The sequence below is a fragment of the Arachis stenosperma genome, chromosome 6, assembly GCF_014773155.1.
Source record: "Arachis stenosperma cultivar V10309 chromosome 6, arast.V10309.gnm1.PFL2, whole genome shotgun sequence".
In the NCBI taxonomy this organism is placed as follows: Eukaryota; Viridiplantae; Streptophyta; class Magnoliopsida; order Fabales; family Fabaceae; genus Arachis; species Arachis stenosperma.
In genome coordinates, this window is record NC_080382.1 from 43,871,340 (window position 1) to 43,887,129 (window position 15,790).

The 15,790-nt window shown below is 34.6% G+C and overlaps 1 long non-coding RNA gene across 1 annotated transcript; it reads left to right on the plus strand.

Moving 5' to 3' along the window:
* Positions 1 to 3,647: 3,647 nt before the first annotated feature.
* On the plus strand, positions 3,648 to 14,674 carry LOC130933017 (uncharacterized). Its single transcript, XR_009067579.1, has 4 exons — positions 3,648 to 4,085; positions 6,160 to 6,272; positions 12,831 to 13,201; positions 14,586 to 14,674. It is a non-coding gene; the product is annotated as an uncharacterized LOC130933017 (long non-coding RNA).
* The last annotated feature ends 1,116 nt before the right edge of the window (positions 14,675 to 15,790 follow it).

Here is a 15,790-nt window from a genome sequence, read left to right on the forward strand (position 1 = left end):
TTGAAGTCAAAGTTTTCTAAGTGCATAAAGTTACTTTATCAGCAATACCAAGGTTATGAGGAAGCAAGTGAAGCTGATACGCAAGATGTTCAAGATAGCAAAATTAATACCGATGTTCATGGCATAGGATTTTTCAACATGCAACAGGTCGTAAAACAAATACAATTTCTGAACTTTATAGATATTTACAAGAAGAATGCGAGCTGTACTCTCACAAGTTCGATATCCTAAATTGGTAGAAGATCAACTCAACTTGTTTTCCAATTCTTGAAAATATGGCTTGCGAGATATTGGTTATACCTGTTTCTATGGTAGCTTCAAAGTCTGCATTTAGTACTGGAGGAAGAGTCCTCAATCTATACTGTAGTTTCTTGACACTTAGAATGGGGGAGGCCTTAGTGTGCAGAGGAGATTGGTTGAAGGAATATGTTTTCTTAGCTTTAGATGGTGATGATAGTGAAGTTCTTCAATAAGTTGATCAAGATATAAAATTTTATTCATATTTTTTTATTTTATTTTATTTTATTTTTATATTTTTGTGTTTTTGGCTATTTTTCTCCTTTGCTTTGATAATTTTTTTGTTTTTCTTGGCTGATATATTTTTTTCTAATGATGGTGCTTATTCTATGGTTGTATCTATTGATCATCTTGGTGATGACTAGATATGCTTTAATATATTTTGTTATTTGCAGATATATTTATCTTATTTGCTAGTGATCTAACCAACGTAATTAATTCTTGATCTGTAGGGAAAATACGAATTTGAGTTTTTGGAGGCATTTTTGTTTCTTCGAGTAGCTTGTTTGAGAAACAAAAGATAGGGAATGCTTCTAAATTGTATTGCTTTCTTTTTGTGTGTTTATTGAGGAAGAACTTCTACACTTTTTATTTTCTAACCTTGAAGTGTTATTGCAAGGTGTTTAAACTTTAAACTTGGATAGTCTATAAAGTACGAGTATGCTAACATTTGTTGAACTAGTATAATTGTTATATGGATTAATTATTGTCGTTAGATTTATAAAGAACTAAAATTGAGGTGTAATGAGCCTATAAAAAGACTTTAATATTAATTTTACCTTTTTAGAAAAATATTAAATTTCAAAATTTACAACAAAAAATCAATTTTAAAACTAGATTTTTAACAGAAAAAATATGATTTGGAAATTGAATTTCTAAAACCTGGTTTTTTAATTAAAAAATCTAGTTTAAAACCAGATTTTTAGAAAAATTGGATTTAAAACCGAACTTTTAAATTTAATTTTTAGATAATCGAATTTATAACCAGTTTGTAAGTAAAACTGAATTTAAAGTTCAAAACCAATTTGAAAACATTTTTTAATTTTCCAAACCGATCTAAAACCGATTTTTTTCTTTAATCTAGTTTCAATTTGATTTCAAAAACCATAAAACTGATTCCAAAGTGGATGCAATTTGAATTTTTAAAAATCCAAATCATGTCCACCCGTAAGTCCAAAATTTATTATTGCAGCCAATTTAAATATGAAAATTACAACTTTTAAAATCCTAATTTGCTCTTCTCTTCAAATTAATTCCTATATGGGACACTTCAACTGTCTTTGGAGCTCCATCAATAACCATGTTCCAAATGCCAACTTCCACAGCTTCTAGCTCAACCTTTTCCTTCATCTTTGCTAATATTTCTCCATCTTTGGCCGTCAGTTGCACAATAATCGATAAAGGTTTGAGAATTTGAGGTCCAGCGCTCAACCATGGATGAGTAAGACATGGAGTCGTTATTGGCCTCTTGTCAGGGACAAAATCCAGTAATGGAATAATGAAGCTAGTCATGTCATTAGCTAATGCTCCACCAGTACTTTCTTGAGAGGCCAGAGCCGCAATTGACAAATTTGCCTCAAATCACCATATAAATTGAAAAACTCATGTGAATAGTAACCACCTAATGCAATCTAAAGGAAAGATTGCTTTTAGCAGTTGGGAACAGATTAAATATTAAAACTTATTGACAAATTTAAAAATTAAATTCTAATTAAATTCTACTATGTAGCTCAACCATAAATCACGATATAACTAAAGGTGTTTGACACTTGCAATAATTATAATAAAAATTATTCGTATGTGTGTGCATGATTGGTTGATGGTATAAATAACTTTACACTTATAGAATATCAAAATAAAAATATAAAATGAAATGCAATAAATCAACATATTGTTTCATTCTCTAATATCAGATGTCATTAAGAAAGAAAAATAGCCACCAACAAAAATCATGTATCACCACCTAATTTGTAGCTTGGCTTTGCATTGAATAAACATTACTCCTTAAAGATACTAAAATAAACGTCATATCGATCTAGCCTTTTTTGAGTAGCAAAGTTCATGCTCTAATCAGAACTATAAAATCATTTGAATTTTCTTGCATGCTTAACAGACACACTTAATCAGAATAAGGGGAGCTCTCAAAGCTTCCTGCATACAAGAGGCAACCCATAATATTTTGTAAGTCATCCTTGTTGAGGGAAGCGAAAGGAGAAAGATAAACTAATCTTGACAAGTTTATCCTGGTTGGCAGAGATCCATGTTAGAGCAGGCTAGAGATTTCTAACCCTCATAGCTTCAAGAATCAGATGCATTTTTCTGAACTGCGACTGACTTTCGAGCCTCATTTATTATGCTCTATCTCCAAGATCAAATAAACCTTAATAGTAAAAGTGGCTTGCAGTGATCTGATTCACAATGTGATTATCAAAATCAACGTTTCTGTAAGCCTTGATACATTGGCGTTTAAATATTTTTGAAGGAGTTTTTGGTACTTGGAAAGACTTATGCTCAGTTCCTTCTGTGGTCCTTATAGTTGTTTAAGTACTACAATAGCATTAAACTTTGACTTTAGATATGTGAGAACAGACTTTGAATCAATATAGGGGTTGAGGTGCTATTTGGTGACTAGACAGTTGCCAATGCCTACTGAATTTCACGCCCCACCGTCAACAACTTCTTGAGACATGGAAGAGGCTAACTTTTGCTTCTTAGCTTTATAGTCAAATACATCTTTCATACCTCTCATTTCCATCCCTGCTCAAATCACACAATCTTATTCCACTACAAGAAAAAAAGGTCTGTCGGCACACTTTTTTCTTGCTACGCTTTAAAAGTGTGCCCAAAAGTAGTCAATGGCCACGCTTTTGCGAGAGTGACCACTGATATGAGATTTAACCACGCTTTTTTTCGCTACGCTTAAAAAGCGTGGCCATAGAGGAAATCGGCAGGCTTTTACGAGGGTGGCCACTTATTTGAAATTTGGCTACGCTTTTTTACTGCCACGCTTGAAAAGCGTGGCCATAAAGAGAAATCGGCACGCTTTTATGAGGGTTGTCACTGATTAAAAATTTGGCCACTTTTTTTGTCATACTTAAAAAGCATGGCCATAGAGGGAAACCGGCACGCTTGAAAAGCGTGGCTATACCGTGTTTATTTTGGCACCGAAAAAAAATGTGCCGATAGAATTTCCTCCCCTAAAATTTAGTTTTCCACCTATTTTTCCCACACTTAACCTTTTTTTTCCTAAGTTATCAAATTTTACCCAAAAATTGATAACAACAACACACACTAACTTTACATTATTGTTACCAAATTCACTTTTAACTAAAAATGATAACAACAACACACTAACTAAAAATAATGAAACACTAAAAATTCACTTTCAAACGCTAAAAGCTAAGGCGCCGTCAGCTTTATCTTCTCAAACCCAGCCTTGGCGTCGTTCATCCATCTTCATCGTTCAGCTTCATCTTCTCAAACCCAGCCTTCGTCATTCATCTATCTTCATCACTGCCCTTCATCGCACCCAGCCTTCATTGCATTCATCTCCTTCATCGTTGTGTTAGCAAAGATCGCAACTCTTCGCACTCAAGGTCGAAACCCTTTGCGCTCAAGATCGCAACCCTTGCTGTTTTGCTTGTTGTCCTTCTTGCCGTTCTGGTCGCGGTTCTGCTCGCTTCTCTCTGTCGCGGTTCTGCTCGCTTCACTGTCGCGGTTCTGCTCGCTTCTCTGTCGCAGTTCTGCTCGCTTCTCTGTTGCAGTTCTGCTCGCCGTGTTGCTCGAAGGTTAGTGATTAGTTGTGCTCCATCTTCATTTTTTTTAAATGCTTCATTTAGAAATTAATCAAGAAAATGGGATGATTAATGGAATGTTTTCTGCTGTTAACTTTTTATTGAATTGATTAGTGATTTGCTCTTGCTGTGTTGTTGTTTTAATTTGTAAAATAGATGATGATTGAATGTTTTCTGCTGTTTTATTGATTAATGATGACTCTTGCTGTTTTAATTTGTAATCAAGAAAATTGGATGATTATTGAATAATGTTTTCAGCTGCTTTATTGAATTGATTAGTGGTTAGCGCTTGCTTTTTATTGAATGATTTCTACTATTTTCTATTGTTTTAACTAATGTGCAATATTAGAAAATAGCAAAATAGCGACTCTGATTCCACTTTTAGACGAAGCACAAGATATAATCCACCGCAACTCCAACCCGAAACACCCCTTAGGCTTGGGGTATTAATCTCTATCTCTTTTTTTTTAAATCATGGAACAATGTGTAAAATACTATATAATGTTTCTCCTACTGAGTCAGTTCTTATATTCAGGTAATTTTCCTTCTTCTTCTTTTTTTTCTTTTTTCTATTTAGCTTCTTCAGTTAAGTTAAGTTCAGTTCTGTTCCGTTCTGTTCTGTTTTGACATTTGTTGCTTAAGTTTGAAGATATTGTTTGTTTGTTTCTTGATCCTCACTTCTGTTTCCCTTCTTTTTTTGGTTTAATGTATTCAGTTGCTTTCCTTTGCATACTTTATCTTTTGAATATATTCTCTGCTCTCCCTTTAACTGAATGGTTCTATTTAAAGTTTTTTGAAACCACAAATTGCTTTGTCCTTCTTTGTCATTTTGTGTTCTTTCTAATTGAAATTTAGTTAACTAACTAAGCACCTTTTTCTCTTCTTGTTTAGTTCAAAATGGACGTCAGAAACTTTAAGGTCCCTTTTTATGTAGATTGTTGCTCCACTCATCACACCAATATCTGCAACCATAAGATAAAAATAATTACACTAAATTAAACCAAAAATTAAGATTTTAGCATGCTATATATATATATATATATTACCCTTTCTCAAAATTTTGAATAACTGGATAATACAAGTCTTTTTATTTTTTTCAATTTCACTAATTTTAATTAATTTTTTCAGCTAGCACATGTGTGGTATAGTATTTCGTTTTATTCTTCCCTTGGAATAAACGATTTTTTTTAATTTTCTCTTGAAACAATGAAGAAGAAAGGACAAGAGAAACAAAGTGTAACTAGGCCTAGTTTTCTTTAATTCTTTGTAACAAGATGCAGGGGATAGGAAGTCAAATAGGCTCAAAAGTGAAACAAGTAAGATTAGAAGGCAGGTAGGAAATGAAAGCGGTGAGTGCTGACCGTAGCCAAGTAAGATTGAAGTCATGGAAGCCAAAATGGCACAAGCAAAAGCATACTTGTTCCTTTTAGGCTTCTTCTTGTGAGGATCAAAATCTGCAAGGTGGTTAGTGTTGTTGTTAGTTGCAGCTTCAACTACTTTGGCCTCAGTCATTTTGACTAATTATTGCTTGCTATAGAGAAGAAGAAACGAAGAAAGAAAGATGGATGAGAAGTGTGTGTGTGTGTGTGTGTGTGTGTTAATGGTACATGTGTATGATTAATAATTAAAATGGCATGTGATGAGTTAGGTTTGTGAGGATGCTCTAGCTTGCTTATATAAACATCACCCCCTTGGACCATGGACGTATGGACTCACACACATTACTCATTTACTCTCCCTCTCTATGTATAGCCTCACAATCTTCTCTCTCTTTCGTCAACGTCATTTTCACTCTGCCTAAGGGGTGTTTTGGGTTGGAGTTGTGGTGGAATAATATCTTGTGCTTCGTCTAAGAGTGGAATCAGAGATTCTGCAGCTTCATTTATTCCTTTTTATACTATTTTAATATTTTTTTTAATTTACCTTTCATAAATCACTTGTCTCAGTAAATTATATATAATGTAGGGACTTATAGATTTAATTTTATTTGAATTAACTGCCATCTTCATTTTTGTTACGGCTTCTAATGATGTTTCATTAACAAGTTTAGGATCTGCTGCCTTTACAGGGTTGAAGTGTCCAGCACCAATTGCAAATGGGGTTGCAGAATTACCAGTTTCATTAGTTAAACACTTAAAAGATTTCCTGTGTTGTCTGTTGTCCCAGCTGCAAAATAAAAAAGTATGTTAGTATGTTACTCTCTACATAATAGAGTTAGATAAAATTAAATATAGTGAAGGGTCACCTTGAGAATATTAGGGCCAATTACACTTGAACCCCTGCTAGAGAATGAGGCCACTGAGGGTGCTGGTTTGGTATTCATGACAGTTATTCCGGGTAGAATATATACCATTGGATTAGAAGAAGAATTAATGTAGTGAATGAGTTTTAAGACATTGTGATAGGACACTTGAGTGGAAGGAATGAAGTGAGCGTCACTTGATAGATCATTCCCAAGTAGTTCATTGTTTCCTAGGATGAAACCAACACCACCAGCTCTTTCAACTTCTAATTCCTTTCTTATTCTTCCTCCTTCCCCTCTTATGCACACAACTATCTTCCCTTTGGCCTTGTTACGATCAAGGCTATTGTCCAAACAGAACCTGCATATATCATTACATAAAACTAGTATTTACTTTTTTCTACCTTTGTTTGCCATGTCATATACTAATCAATATATACAATAGCAAAATTGAAAACTCTGTGTTTATATACTTGAACTGAATCTTGTGTTTGCTTGGTTGCTACTGAATCTTATTAGTATTGATTTAAGTCTATTTTTTTATTACAAGATTTTAGTAGTTGTCTTTTTGCTGCTGTTTCCGCTGCCATCTCTCTTGGTTTGCTTCTGCTGTAGTACTGCTGTTGCTGCTAGGGTATGGATTTAGTTTCTGCGGTGTTAGTTGACTATCTTTATTTTAGTTTAATTTTAAAAATTTTGACAGCTTCTTTAGAGGAAACTACGCTAATGAATGTTAAGTTGTTATAACTTATTTGTTTTGTAATAGAACCTCTATCATTGGAGGTCATGTGATCGTGGTTCTCTATGTCCTAACCTCGTATAATTTGTTATTCATGTTATGTATACTACTTAATTTGTTATTCAAATTATGTATACTACTTAAGTGCTTTCTCGAGGCAATCACTTCAAGGATTTCTTTAAGAATTGCTAAAACTCAATTTTCTTTGATAGTTTTTGTTAGTTATCTTCAAAGTATTTTGGAGGTTGGGAAACATTGTCTCTTATTAGTTACATAGGAAGCTAGATTTGCAGTTAGTGAGACTAACGTTAATTAAGGACTTTAGAATAGGAACTTAGCTATCTATTTGAAATACATAGGTTTTCGATGGATGTCTCCAAGGATTGGATGGATACGCCCCGTCATTTGAAAGAATATCAACTCATTGTAGAAAGGTTTTTAAATTTTGCTTAATCAGCGAGAATTCCTCAAGGGGAAGAAATTCAATGCCCATGTAAAAAGTGTTTTAATAGACATTAGTTAAAGAGAGATGACGGGTATAACCATTTAATATGCCGTGGATTTGTAGAAGGTTATAGGCGGTGGTTTAATAATGGAGAATCACTTGTTGCTATGGATGTTGACAGTGACACAGACGGTGAATATAACTGTAATGATAACATTGATGAGCTGTTACGTGATAGATTCAGAGATACTACATAATTTGATGGACAAAATACAAGGCCCAACGAATATGCAAAGGAATTTTATAAATTGGGAGATGAGGTAAGCCAAGAACTATACCCTGGGTGTAAAGGATTCACAAGATTATCTTTTACTATCCGTCTTTACCTCTTAAAATGCTTGCATGATTGGAGTAACGCGTCGTTCACTTCTCTCTTAGAATTATTAAAAAAAGAAATGTCATATTTGAATACCCCTACTTCTTTTGATAAAACCAAGAATATGATAAAGAATTTGGGTCTTGACTACCAAAAGTTCGATGCATGTCCTAATGACTCCATGTTGTATCAAAACGGGCATGAGAATGACGTATCGTGCCATGTCTGTAGATCATCCCGTTATGTTGAGCGTCCCGCTGTGGTAGAGGATGATGTAACCTCATCAAGAAAGTCTCGTAAAGTTGCTACAAAAACTCTAAGGCATTTCCTTTTGATTCCCAGACTTCAAAGACTTTTCAAGTGCACAAGGATGGTTGAAGCTATGTCTTGGCATCATAATGAGTGTGCTAAAAATGGCTCATTAAGGCATCTTGCTGATGGTGAATGGAAAGCATTTGACAGTCGACATGAAGATTTTGCGAAGGAGCCTCGTAATGTGAGACTAAGCTTAGCAAGCAACGGGTTCAATCCGTTTCGAACTTTGAACAGTATACATAGTACATGGCCTGTTGTTCTGATGGTGTACAATCTACCCTCTTGGATGAGAATGAAGCCTGGTTATCTTATTCTCTCTTTACCCATTCCTGGACCACAATCACCAGGAAAAGACATTGATGTCTTTCTTCAACCGCTTATTGAAGAATTAAAAGAACTGTGGGAGTCAGGTCTAGAAACATATGACTCTTCAAAAAATAAAACATTCAACATGAGAGCATGTCTTTTATGGACAATTAATAACTTCCCTGCGTATGCTATGTTATCTGGCTGGAGTACAAAGGGAAAACTGGCTTGTCCGTGTTTTAATGATGAGACTTCTTCTATCTATTTGAAACATAGTCACAAGACTATTTATATGGATCATTGAAGATTTTTACCCATGAGTCACCCGTGGAGGCATAACAAAAGATCTTTCAATGGAAAAACTAAACTTAGGTCTCCACCCCAGTTGTTAGAGGGAACCACTGTATTTGACATATTGCATGAGATAGATAACTCTTTTTGGAAGAAGCAAAAGAGATCAAAGAATGGGCTATCAAACTGGAAAAGGCGGTCAATATTTTTCGAATTACCATATTGGAAGTACAACATGTTTAGACATAACCTTGATGTCATGCACATAGAGAAGAACATAGTTGATAGCATAATAGAAACTCTATTGGATATTCCCGAAAAGACAAAAGATCATGCAGCTGCTCGTTTTGACCTTAAAGACATGGGTATCAGGAAAAACCTTCAGCCGAAAGATACGAAAGATGAAAAAAACTATTAGAAAATGCATGCTTCTCAATGACTTCAGCAAAGAAAATAATCTTTTGTGGTGTGATGAAAGGGGCAAAATTACCAGACGGAAGTGCTTCCAACATCTCTTAATGTGTGCAACAAACAGAAAAGAAGATTCAGGTTACAAGACCCATGATGCTCATTTCATGTTACATTACTTGTTGCAAGTACCAATCATGAGCATACTTCCTGACCATGTTGCCATTGCTCTAGTTCGATTATGCTCATTTTTTTGCCGGGTATATGAGAAGGTAATTAGCTTAGCTGAGGTGGTAAACTTAGAAGCAGAGATTGTTGAGACATTATACCAACTCGAGAGGATTTTTCGTCCAAGCTTTTTTGACATAATGGTGCACTTACCTATTCATGTGGCAAATGAATTGAGGTTAGGTAGTCCAGTTCAATATCGTTGGATGTACCCTGTTGAACGGTATATGTGCACACTACAATCGTATGTTCGTAACAAAAATCATCCAGAGGGGTCCATTGCTAAAGGATATTTGACTAACGAGTGTATAAACTTTTGCTCAAGATATTTGCATGAGGATGTTCAGACAAGATTCAATAGAATCCCTCGAAACAATGATGAGTGTGTTTCAGATGAGATGCGTAATCCCAGTTTGTTTCCAAACAAAGGATGTCCCTTGGGTGGAAAAATGGAAACTGTGTTCATCTTAGATAAAAAATCAGAAGCACAAGGGCATGCATACATCCTGAACAACTGTGATAAGATCGAACTCTACATGAGGTATTTTGTTTGCTTTATTATCATCTGTTAGTTTGCAATTACAACATCCTACCTTACTAACAAATAAGAATATTTGATATTTTCAGAGAGCATGAGAGTCAAGTTAATGATAACAATCCACGCAGAACGAAGTGGGAGAAAGCCAAAGATCATAGTCAACAATTCTCAGAATGGTTTAAAGTTCGTGCCATGAAAAAAGATGTGCTTGGTTGGGCAAAAGGGTTAACTAGAGGTCCAAATAGAGTTGTGAAAATATTTTCAGGTTTTGTTTTCAACGGGTATAGGTTCCATACAAGGCACCGTAATGTGAGACGTAAAACCCAAAATAGTGGTGTCACATTAGAAACTCCTAGTTTTGCTAGTGTGAAAGATAAGAACCCAATTGAAGCAAAAATAACCTACTATGGTAGAATAGTTGATATGTTTGAGTTAGATTATTATGGCCAATTTAAAGTAGTCCTATTTACGTGTGAGTGGTATACAGTTGCAAAAGACCACTTTGGTCTCTCATATGTGTATTCTGTAAAAAATGCTACCAAGAAGAACCATTTGTGCTAGCATCTCAAGTAAACCAAAGCTTTTGTGTGCAAGACCCATATGTGAGTGACAAACACTATGTTATGAAAACAATTCCGAGAGATTTATTTAGAATAAGTGACGACCTTGAGTCTGAATCCCCCACAATATATGCAAGGGAGCCATGTGAACCTAAAATGATTCCAAGTCTTCCAAATGATAATGGTAAAGTTGATCTAGTGAGGAATGATCTATGAGCTACCATCATAGATATGGCTCCAAACATGTTTGCCAAGCAACATTGTGAGGAAGACGAGGAAAGTGAATATGATGAGTACATGGAGGATGTTGATTCCGATTCATCTTGACATGTGTTTATCTTTGCATTTTTTGGTAGTATTCTAAATGAATTACTTTTGTTGGTTGTTTTGCTTTTTTAGTTACTTGCTTGTGCTGATTATGTTTATTTAATTAATAGAATTACATTTTTTCTTCTTATTTCTTATGTGTGCAGAATAGAGAAAGGGGAGATCACTAAAAGAAAAAGAGTAATTACCTTAGGTCAAAAGAACATGAAACAGAAAAGTCCCAAAAAAAATTATTCTTTTGAGGTTATGCAAGTTAAGTCAAGTGCTGAAATGCTACAACAATATAATATTAAGAGAGAGAAGATCATGGCTGACAATAAGAAAGCTAGGTTGCAAGCTCAAGGCCCAAAAGATCCAACAAGAATATAACCCATCACAATAGTGGAAGATACATTTGAAGAGCAAACTGGGGCTCCGGAGAAGAAAAAGAAGGTCCAACCAAACTCACTTTTTCAAGAATGTGAAGGTAATGGGAATAATTCAAAGGTTGCTGAAAAGAACCCCCAAAGTGGGAATGAGACAATGTTTCAAGCTGAAAAGAACTCAAAAACTAGGAATAAAAAAACTATTGAAGATGATACAATGGATCAAGATAATGCAAGTTCTAATGTGGAGGGAGAAGATACAAGTGAGTTGAGCATAGAATCAAACAAAAAAGGAATGAGTATTGACATGTATTTTAAGGTGCATAGGATTAATTTGAGGACGAGGAAGATGAGGAAAATGAGAAAGATGAGCAAGATGCTGCAAATATTGAGGGTAGCGTAGGACAAGCTAGTATGAATGTACTTTTTCATATCTCTCTTATTGCCTAATTATAGCTTATATTACTTTTCAATTAGGTAGAGTTAAAATTCTGTTATTCTAATTGGACTTAGGCACTAAAAAGAAAACTCGTGGCAAGACCTTATGCGAAAAACTTCAGGCCACTGATTTTAATGATCGACGGGAGGTGGAGTTTTTACAGGGAAGCCTATTGATCCAACCAAGGAGGTCGTAGCTAACCTAGGCCAATTTTTGGGTTCAACAGTTAGAAATCCCCGTTTTGTGACTTTGTTATACACTAGTTGGCATGTTGTGCCTGATAATATCAAAGAGGACATGTGGGAGTACGCCAATGTATGCAAATATGCCTTTATGGACAGTTTATTTATTTGTTATGTTGTGCATGCTAACCTTTGGCATTCTAATGTATTGTGTTGCATAGCAAAAGTTCATTCTTCCAATAAGTTCAAAGCCGTGGGTCATATGGGGATTTTGTCTTGCATGGAAAAAATACAAGGGTGAAATTAAAAAAGAAGATTTTTTAAAGTACAACACAAAGAAAGAAATGATAAAGAACTAACCATTAGATATTCTTGAATTTTAGTTTCACAAGTTAATTCGGTATTGGAGTCTTCCCGCTATCAAGGTAATGTTATGTCTTCTATTTCTTCTAGCTATCCTTGATTTTTTTTATTAGACTTGGCATTTCAAAAAAAGGTGATGTGATTTTCAAAGAGAAAGAAAATATGTCCGTTAAGAATAATATCTCTTTTTCATGTTTATATTTAGGCTATGTCTGTTAAGAATACTGAAAATAGGTCAAAGCTAATATGTCTTTACCGAATGGGATCCACAAATTTTGCAATAGTGCGCAAGCAGCTGGTAACATAACTTATTTTTTTGTGATTTCTCCTTTATATCCATGTTATATTGTCTAGTTAGTATGCTTCATGTAAATTTTTCTCTTCATACTCTAGCGTGACTCTAAAGAGAACAATGAAGAGTCATCAAAGGCTGAAGTTTTCATAGTAACTCGCACAAGTAAAAATGAAAAAAAAAATTGATGCTAAAACATAAACAATAATTGTGAGTTATTTTGTATTTGTATTTGGATTTGTACAATATAAATGCTAGATAGATTTGTATTTATATTAAGTTAATGTGACTTTGTATTTTTTTGTTGTTGTTACTTTTGGTAGAATGAACTTCAAAGCCGTGTAGAGGCAGGGGAAATCATGAGGATGCATTTGTAGCAGTGCTAGGAAAGGACCAACTAGCTCGAGTTCGTTGTTGTGGGACTTCAATTATAAGAAGCTCTCTTAGAAAGGATGAGGAGATTTGCCAAGTGAAGGTTGAATACAATGATAAGGTCTCATCATTAGAAAAGAAGATGGACGGTGTTTGTGGTCTATTAAAGGTGATGTTGCACCAACTCAATCCTGAAATGAGTGACGAAGAGGTAGCAACCTTAGTGCAAGCAACCCAAAATTCTCTTTTGGATGCCTCAAGTAGTAGACCAAGAAATACTCCCCACTCCTCCCGAGCAACTCTAATTCCACCAACTAATGATGTAAGTAACTGTCCTAACCTTGTATTATTGTCATTTCCTTGATTTAGATTATAGAATTTTATTTTTCATGTTGAATTTATGTTTCTGGCTGAATATGTACTGTTGATTCATCCATTATGAGTTTACACTCTGCCAAAAGAACAACCTTGTTTAACCAGCTAACAAAACAAAAATCAATCATTGACATGGCCAAAAGTAACTAAGGGAGGTTTAGATTTGTATAAAATGATGCTGTCAAGGCTAGTGGGGGAGGAGTGGGTGGAGTTGGTGGTGGTGGTGTTGGGGATAAACGGGGCTGTAGCTGCTTTTTCGTTCGAGAAATCAAAGAATTACTCAACCATGAAATGCTCAGAACTAGGGGCATTATTGTCTTGCTGCTGCTCAAACAACTCTTGAGCTTCCATTGCCACAAATTCAACAATTCTTCTTTTCTTGTTTGTTTTTAAATCTAAGTCAGAAAGTGAGAGAAAAAAAACACACTAGTAGTTAGAAGTTAAAAGGTTTATATGCCTTTGCAAAGGACCCATTGCTATGGACCCTAGCTTGTTACCTTATATTTAAATTTCATGGATTATATTATTTATCAATTATAATATTATTAGCAATTAAATACATGAGTACTACTATACATACATTGGAATCGGTACAAACGTAGCTTCCTCTTATTTATTTCTGAAGATCCGTAAAAAGACTTGCTATGGAGACACCAGTATCTAACCTTTGCTTTTTCAACTAGATTTAGCATTAATTTCTCCTTTGTTTAATTAAGCCTTTGCTAATCATGGAATCAAATCTGAACCCACGACCTATCATAGTAACTAAGGAAGGTTGACCAAATAGCAAATTACTCCCTAATTACTATATTTTATGTTTAGCTATGAGTGATTTTCTATGCTTTATCTTCTCATCTATTTGTTGGCCTTGGCAAGTTTCCTACCTTATTCTACTTTTAAGCTGAATATATACTGTTGATTGCTTAATTTGCTGCTTCGCATGAATTTTTCTTTCAATTTTCGTGGATAAATAGAATGAAATAAGTATGTGTTCAATTCAATTTATTGCAGGAGCTGATCTTCTATTTTTCTTAGTTTCTATTTAAATAAAGTATCTGTTGAATTAGGATATAGGTATGTTATCAATGGTGCTAGATAAAAAAGTGCCAAGGGAAGCATATATGGTTGTGACCTTGTATAGGGACTATTTCTTTTGTGTTTGATATGTGTTTTTTGTTCTAATGGCTGAATATGCAATATTGCGGGACCTAATTAAAATTGCCTTGCCATTTTCATGTTTAATCAATTTGGATTTGGAATTGGATTTTTTGGACTTAATTGAAGTCGCCTTTATAACATGCACTAACACAAGATTATTTAAAATTCTGCAGAGCAGTGATAAAAACAATGGAGCTCATAATGGATGATCACACTACTCATGAAATTTGATATTTTGTAACTAAGTATATAAAAGAAGAAGATATGTGACACTTGTTGGAATTACAATTCTCATTTACTTGTTATGACTTTATGTTTTGGTACTTTATCATCAAAGTCTACTTTTGTGGTGACAAGTTTTATATGTATGCTTTTTTATGGAGAAGTTTATATATTTGTTGGATTAGTTCAATATATATAATTTTATTTTTGTTTATGATTTTAAAATTATATATGAATTTTGCACGAAGTATTAGGAAGATTAATGAAAAAAAATGTGACCAAACTTATGGGCACGCTTAAAAAGGGTGGCTATATCTTAATTTTGGGCTCAACAAGCACGCTTAATAAGTGTGGCCATAACTTGGCAACCAGCATGCTTTAAAAGAGTACCCATATCCTCATCTATTGGCACGTTTTCTAAGCGTAGCCGTATCTTTTCGTATTTATAAATAGCCACGCTTTTGGAGCATAGCCATATGTTTACCCTATTGGCACGCTTAAAAAGTGTAGCCATATCTTTCCCTATCGGCACGCTTTTAAAGAGTACCCAAAGCAAACAATCTGGGACGTTTTAAAAGTGTGGCGATATGTACACTTTTTGGTACGTCTTTTAAGCGTACCTATAGGTTACGACCTATGTCCACACTTTTTAAGCGTGGCAAGAGATGAAAGCGTGCTAACAAATAAAGCGTGCCGATAGATCTACAAAAGTGTGGCGATAGAGCAACCGGCACGCTGGCGGATGTGACCCTTTCAAAAGCGTGCCGATAGCTCAAAAAGTGTGGCGAAAAGTTATTGGCATACTTTTTTGCACTTTTCGGCACGCTTTTAAAGCGTGGCAGAAAGGTTATTTTCTTATAGTGTTCGAACAATTCCCACATTGATAATGAGCTCTAGCTACCACATCTAGAGACAATATACACAAACAGACTCCTTAACCAAACAAGTCAAACATGCTTTCTAATGAAATGGAATATACTCTTAACTTTTGAAATTTTCTTACAAGTTTGTGTAAGAGCTGGTACTTGCACTGACAGAGCGCGCGCACACAAATAGAAAGAGGAATTCATCAAGATGATCTTACCTCGTACTTTATTGAACATAGAAAATGTAACAACTCGTATTTTTTAAAATTTAAATAAAAAATTATAATTTA